This window comes from Pistacia vera, unplaced genomic scaffold (genome assembly GCF_008641045.1).
Source record: "Pistacia vera cultivar Batoury unplaced genomic scaffold, PisVer_v2 Contig1118, whole genome shotgun sequence".
NCBI classification, from domain to species: Eukaryota; Viridiplantae; Streptophyta; class Magnoliopsida; order Sapindales; family Anacardiaceae; genus Pistacia; species Pistacia vera.
Window position 1 is genome coordinate 74,183 of NW_022195158.1, and position 8,293 is coordinate 82,475.

The window sequence follows — 8,293 nt, forward strand, 5'->3', positions numbered from 1 at the left end:
TACAACAGCCGTTTATGACAGGTTTGACAAGATGGAAGAGAGGATGAAAAAAGTGGAGGACAAAGTGGATAAGGTGGCAGAGAAAGTTAGTACGGTGGAGGAGGAAGTTGGTGGAGTATTAAAGGCGGTTGAAGTGCAACCTGGGCTGAAAAGAGAGAGCCGAAAAAGCAAGTTTGTCAAATCGCCTTACACGATAGTAACACATGGAAAGAAGAGGAAAATTAAGAAACAAATGGAGGAAGAAGAAAAAATGGAGGAGGTTAAGGAGGTTGGTGGAGGAAGTAGGGCAGTGATAATGGATTAGGGTGAGGTGGGAGGCGAAGGAAGCGAGGATGTATAAATGGAGGAAGGGGGAGGAAGTCGGCAAGCAAAAATGGACTCAAAGGTCGATCTGTATAGACCAATAGAGGAGGAAAATAAAAAACTCTTCTATGTCTATTACAATGAATCAGGAAGTGATGCCCATGTAGAGTGTAAGACAAGGGATTATCGTCGGGAATGGTTTGAACAGTTGTTGACGATGGGCAGGTGGCTTGAGAACTCGGTGAGTTATTTTTGCTTATGTTTTTCATACTTATTATGTTGTTTTTATTTGATGCAGCACATTGATGAGGTATTGACACTGATAAGGCTACGACAGACTGGTAATGGTGATCTATTGTATCCCGACTGTGCCATCACCACTGTGGCATTTGACCAAACGCTTGTTTTGACATATCAAAATTTAATTAAAAAGGTCGTTGGTAGAGGTGCAGCAAAAGGAGCCAAGTGAAAAAGATTGGGCCTAGAAGACTTGGACTACGTCCCTAATGATTTTAAGTTTGATGACAGGATGATGCAGTATGTACGGGGGGAAAGGCCTAAATATGGCCACAGTTGGGCAAAGGTTAAAAGAGTCTACTGCATCATCAACATCAGGGATATGCACTGGATAGCAGTCGTCGCGCTTCTAGATGAGGGGTTGCTGAACATCCTTGACTGCAGCCCAACTATTTTCCAAGACAAGCAGTTAGAGACCAAGTTGGAGCCACTATCCATGTTGTTCCTGAGTCTGTTAAGTGACAACGGGATGTTTGAGCACTTTAGTGATCAAGTACTGACCGGAAAGTGGCCAGTCAAGCGCATTCCTGTCCCAACAAATGAGTCAAGGTAAATTTTGTATAAAACTAACTTACATAATACAATTGTTCTATAAGCTGATTCTAATGCTAATGTATTCTTCTTATTGTAGTGCTGATTGTGGGGCATATGCCCTGAAATTTATTCAGTTCGACACGACCAATACCTCAGTGGATGGCTTGAATGACGAAACAATGAGCAACTGTCGGGAGCGTAAGGCTGTTGAGTTCTTCCATGGGGAAATGGATCCGTTTGGAGTTACCACAACCCAATCAAAATGTATGGAACTTGGACTTTGAATTTTGTAGTTTATGTGATGTTGATGTTGATACTTGGGTTGTAGTGCTGATGCTACATGTGTCATGCTTATACAGAGCTTTACCGAAATAGACGGAGTCAGTGAACTTCTCAATCTTGCACTCCATAACTTGGATTTGTGAAGAGAGAAAATTTTACTCCCCGGACATCCCAAGTATGCATTTAACAAATTGGCCTTGAAAAACTTTTTGATTTTTTTATTTATTTAGAAAAGCTGACGTGGCTGCAGGTGTGCTGCATAATTTTGCAGGTTGCTGGTAAACAATGAGAGGGAACTTCTCAAACTGGCTTGGGCTGTCAGAGTAGGCTGCCGGCAAGGCATCTGCAATCAAGGCTGCTGGCAAGGCACGGTACCAAACAATGATCTCAGACAGTGATTATATAGAATTTGAAAACTTCTCAAAATGGCGGCATCTGCAATCAAGGCTGCTGGCAAAGTATGGTACCAAACAATGATCTCAGACAATGATTATACAGAATTAGAAAACTTCTGGCCAAGAGGAGGCATCTGCAATCAAGACTGCTGGCAAGGCATGGTACCAAACAATGATATCAGACAGTGATTATACAGAATTTGAAAACTTCTCAAATTGGCGGCATCTGCAATCAAGGCTGCTGGCAAGGCATGGTACCAAATAATGATATCAGACAGTGATTATACAGAATTTGAAAACTTCTCAAAGTGGCGGCATCTGTAATCAAGGCTGCTGACAAGGCATGGTATGAAACAATGGTCTTAGACAGTGATTATATAGAATTCAAAAACTTCTCAAAGTGGCAGGGTCTGTCACATGAGGGAAATGAGAATGTATGGAAGGGAAATGAGAGGAAAAATGGTACTTGGAATTGGGTTTTTCTTTGCAATTGTCTAGGTGGAGGAAATTTTATTACAATCAGAACTAGAGTTAAATGTCTTAGGATTTATTGTGCTTTGGCACTATTATGGATGATTTTAAGTTTAAACTTTCAATTACATTGATGTCTATTTTGATTTGTGATGAATTAGATTGATATAAATTACTTAATTTTGCTGCTTATTCTTTTCGAATTTGGGAGGAAAATGAGTGAGGTCGAAATGTATCACAATCACAGTTACTTCGAAATTAGCTCTCTAAAGACAGATTATTACATAATTCAGGAGAAATGTAGGAAAAATCTGTTTTGCCCATGATCGCTTAAGTGATATATGAGCGACCACATATATCTCTTAAGCGACCAAGAGTTTTCCTCAAATGATCACTTAAGCGACCAAGAGTAAAAGCGAAGAATCGCTTAAGCAATCAAAGGGATTGCTTAAGCGATCGTAGATCTGGGCAGATGTTGATTCTGCCTCAGAAATGATCGCTTAAGCGACTAAGAGTAAAAGAGAAAAATCGCTTAAGTGATACCAGGGGATCGCTTAAGCGATCATATATCTGGGTAGATGTTGATTCTGCCTCGGAACAGATCACTAAAGCAATCTAAAATCGCTTAAGCAACCAAGAGTAAAAGTGAAAAATTGCTTAAGCGATACAAAATGATCGCTTAAAAGATCATAGATCTGGGCAGATGATTCTGCCTCAGAAATGATCGCTTAAGCGACCAAGAGTAAAAGAGAAAAATCGCTTAAGCGATACCAAGGGATCGCTTAAGCGATCATAGAATTGAGCAGATGTTGATTCTGCCTCGGAAAAAATCGCTTAAGCGACCAAGAGTAAAAGCGAAAAATTGCTTAAACGATACAAAAGGATCACTTAAGCGATCGTAGATCTGGGCAGATGATTCTGCCTCGGAAATGATCGCTTAAGCGATCTGAAATCGCTTAAGCGACCAAGAGTAAAAGCGAAAAATCACTTAAGCGATACCAAAGGATCACTTAAGCGATCATAGATGATGTTGATTCTGCCTCGGAAAAGATCGCTTAAGCGATCTAAAATCGCTTAAGCGACGAAGAGTAAAAGCGAAAATCGCTTAAGCGATACAAAATGATCACTTAAGTGATCATAGATCTGGGCATATTTGATTCTGCCTAAAAAATGATCACTTAAGCGACCAAGAGTAAAAGTGAAAAATCGCTTAAGCGATACCAAGAGATCTCTTAAGCGATCGTTCATGTGGGCACTTATGTATTCTTAGTTCGTGATCGCTTAAGCGATCGTAAATCTCTTAAGCGACCATGTGTATAAAGTTAGAATCAATTAAGCGATATCATAAATACCACCGGATCTCTTAAGCGACTAAGTCTAAATACACAGGATCGCTTAAGCAATTAGGTAAATCGGTTAAGCGATCCTATGTATTCAGATTTTTTTTATTGTATTTCAGAAGATCGGTTAAGTGATTAACGCTATCTTAAACATATAAGGTGTACGATTCGTTCTCAAACTTCGTTTACTCCTTAAAATAATAACTCTTTTAAAATCAGACCGAGAAGAATCTCAAAAGAGTGTAATATTTATCAATGCTGTAAAAATTTCACCGTCTTCTTCTTTATCCATATCACAACTATGAAGCCATTTTCTTGCTCGAACTCTTAACATATAGGGTTTACGATTCGTTTAGTGGACCATGACCGTTATTATATTTTTATTAAACATATAGTTCTTGTACGTCTATATCAAACATATATGGTGTAAAATGTTTACGTCTATATTAAATATATAGGGTGTATGATTCGTTCAGTGGAACATGACCGTTATTATATTTTAATTAAACATATAGTTCTTTTACGTATATATTAAACATATATGGTGTAGAATTTTTATGTCTATATTAGACATATGTCCAGAAACTTGGGAGATAAATGTTGAAGTAAATTACCTTTAATCAGTTAAGTGATCCCGTCTATTTAGCCTTAGTCGCTTAAGAAGGTTACAACAGTTATGCTGAAATACTTATTGTGATAACAGGAGCGAGGCGTTGTTCATAGTGAAAAAGTTTCTGAAAAATTTTGGCACTCTCTTGGTCTACAGAGTGCAGAGCATATGGTTACAGAGTTCAATTATATATATAGGTTAAACGATCCTATATACATAAGCCATGATTTGCTTAAGTGATATCTCGCATCGCTTAAGCGATCATGCCTAATTTCCTTTGTACTGTACAATAATCATTCTCAAATTCAAGGGTAGAGATTTGTTCCCAATCTTGTTCCCAAAATATTTGTTTGTTTAATTATTTAGTAAATATTAGTTTATTTTTTTAATTAATTAAGACCCCTTAAGTTTATTAATATCGTAAATACCCCCAGGAAAAATTTTAAAATTTAACAAATACACCCCCACCTACCCACGATGCCAGATTCTGGCCACCACCGCCGAAATCTAGCCGAAAAAGAGCGTGACGACGCAGACCGATCAGATCTGGCAAGTAGGGCGTCGATATGGCCTTTTTCGGCCACATCAACCACAGATCTTGCCGAAAAATATCAGATCTACAGCTAGATATGGCCATTGACAATCGCAAAAGTCCAGATCTGGCCGTCATGGACGGCCAAATATATAGCCGTCGTTGACCGTCAACGACGACCATTTCTAGATCTGGCCTTTTCCGGCCAGATCCACTATGGATCTAGCTGAAAAGGCCACATCGGTGAATTACCACCAACGGTCTTTTGTAGGCCGTTGTGACAGATTCGGTGGTTGCCAGAATTTGGCAAGTATGGGTGGGTGGGGGTGTTTCTGATAATTTTTAAACTTTTTTCCTGGGGGTATTTAATGAAATTAATAAACTTAAGGGGTCATAAAAGTAAAAAAATTAACTAATATTTCCTAAATAATCAAACAAACAAATATTTTGGGAATAGGATTGGGAATATGGATAGGAATATTCAATCAAACGCACCCTTTATGTTCTGAAGAAAGAAGAAGAAAATATGTTCACTAAGCTTGCATGGTTATCTAGTTCTCTTCGACCCAAATCTCTACCCTTGAATTTGAGAATGATTATTGTACAGTACAAAGGAAATTAGGCATGATCGCTTAAGCGATGCGAGATATCATTTAAGCAAATCATGGCTTATGTATATAGGATCGCTTAACCGATATATATAATTGAACTCTGTAACCATATGCTCTACACTCTGTAGACCAAGAGAGTGCCAGAATTTTTCAAAAACTTTTTCATTATGAACAATGCCTCGCTCCTGTTATCACAATAAGTGTTTCAGCATAATTGCTGTAACCTTCTTAAGCGACTAAGACTAAATAGACAGGATCGCTTAACTGATTAAGGGTAATTTACTTCAATATTTATCTCCCAAGTTTATGGACATATGTTTAATATAAACGTAAATATTGTACACCATATATGTTTAATATAGACGTAAAAGAACTATATGTTTAATTAAAATATAATAATGGTCATGTTCCACTGAACGAATCGTACACCCTATATATTTAATATAGACGTAAACATTCTACACCATATATGTTTGATATAGACATACAAGAACTATATGTTTAATAAAAATATAATAATGGTCATGGTCCACTGAACAAATCGTAAACCCTATATGTTAAGAGTTCGAGCAAGAAAATGGCTTCACAGTTTAGATATGGATAAAGAAGAAGACGGTGAAATTTTTAGAGCATTGATAAATATTACACTCTTTTGAGATTCTTCTCGGTCTGATTTTAAAAGAGTTATTATTTTAAGGAGTAAACGAAGTTTGAATGACTAATCAACGGATTGTTTGTGCAGATAGTTTTGCACAGTTATAGCTCCGTACGATTCGTTCAATGAAGAATACTTTATTGCCAACAACTAACAATTTTATGTACGGAGTTGTAACTCTACAAAACCATTTGCACAAACAATCTGTTTAATAGTCAAAGGACCTTCGTTTACATAGGGTCGCTTAAGCGATTTGCTATCGCTTAAGCGATCACGTCCGACGCAGAATAAATCTGCCAGATGCACGATCGCTTAAGCGATTTAGGGTTTCGCTTAAGTGATTCTTTGCTTTAACAAAGTGTCGCTTAAGCGATTTCAGATCGCTTAAGCGATCAAGTCCGAGGGAGAATCAATATCTAGCCATGTGAATGATCGCTTAAGCGATTATTCTCTTTTTCACTTGGTCGATTAAGCGATCATAGATCGCTTAAACGATCATGTGATGGGCAGAATCAATATCTGCCCAAGTGCATTGCTTAAACGATCCGTGATATCACTTAAGTGATTCTTCTCTTCTTCACTTGGTCGATTAAGCGATCATAGATCGCTTAAGCGTTCATGTGATGGGCAGAATCAATATCTGCCCAGGTGCACGATCGCCTAAACGATCCATGATATCGCCTAAGCGATCCTGTATGAAAAACCCTTTGTCGCTTAAGCGATTATGGGCAATACATACTTTTCCGCTAAATTTTTACAAACAAAAATTACCAACACATATTAATTCCATACTTTCTCCTCAATTTGACAACCTAATTCCAAACTAAAATCACCAACAAATATTTACGTCATGTAACAAGAATACTAAATATAAAGAATGATTTATTCAAGGTAACAATAAAATTTAAAACATCAATAATTTAAAACAATAACTCATCAACGGTTGGCCTTGGCAACTCCCTGAATTTTATCGTTCTTCGAACCTAATTTTCTGGATCTGCATGTGATTACTTCTGGCAACTGCTTCTCTTGTGGCCAGGTTGCTTGCAAATTGAGCACTTATTCATCTTCCGGGGAACCTCAGAGGCTGATGGAATACGCTTAACTCTTTTTCTCCCCTTTGCTGTCTTCTTGAATGGCGGATGGATGATAATGTCAGCCAACTCTGGTGGCACTACCCACTGCTCTTCTGGAGGCATTGGATATATTGTTTCTGAATAAGCTAGCATGTAGTGATTTGCCATATAAAGAGGGGAGCAAAGTCCCATGTAAATTCTTGAACCAAAATCGGGCTTCCTTTGGTGTTTCAGTGCTGCTAGTGCATGAGGACAAGGTAAACGTTGAATGTCAAGCACTTTACAGCTGCAAGTTTTACTAACAAGGTTAACTAGGGCATCCGGATCATAGCCGCGCACAGTGAACTCTTGAGCATTAAGAGAATAGGCAAACAGTGCATTTGACAGTTCCATATGTTCTCCCAATAATTTTTTAGCTGACGGAACAAAGGTTGTAGTAAAATTATCTGATTCCGTACGACGCTCATTGAACCACCGTGACAATTTTCTCTGGATTGCATCAAAAAGTACAACTATTGGAAACTCTCTTTCTATTAACAACTTTGAATTTATGGACTCGGCTATGTGTTTTTTGTCATTTTATATGTTGGGGTATTTTTGTCACTTTAACTAGGCTTTAAGGGTGGGAATTTGGAATAAATGCAACCAGGGGTATCAACTTGGGATTTCGCTAAATCTCGGGTGAGAATATGTCGTTTGCTCTACTATATATCTATATATATATTTTTAGTCACTTGGTGCATTATGTAATGCTTATAGAAGCCACAACAAAATCATATTTAGGCCTCTTGGTGGAGGTGCTGTTCTAAAAGATGGATACTTGAAAAGATGAAGACAAGTGCTCCTCACATTAGAAAAGCACCAAAATCTCAAATGGCACTCGTGAAGATGGTTGTTTTAGCTCAATATCAGACCTAACAAACTTTATTCCTGGACCTCAATTTGAGTTAATGGGAGAGGAATCAACATACCATGAAAAACGGAAGCTTAAGCTACACGCCTCATGCAAAACCCTAGTGAGGATTCCCTATGTTGAAATTAACTCCGTTGATGTGTGAAAAAATCTTAAATACAAGAGAGGTATCACATTATTTACAGTACAGAGATGTCGTAAACGGAATTACTTATAACTGAAGCATTTGTCAAACCACATATTGATCAATCTATGGAGTGCTTTAGTGAAGGCT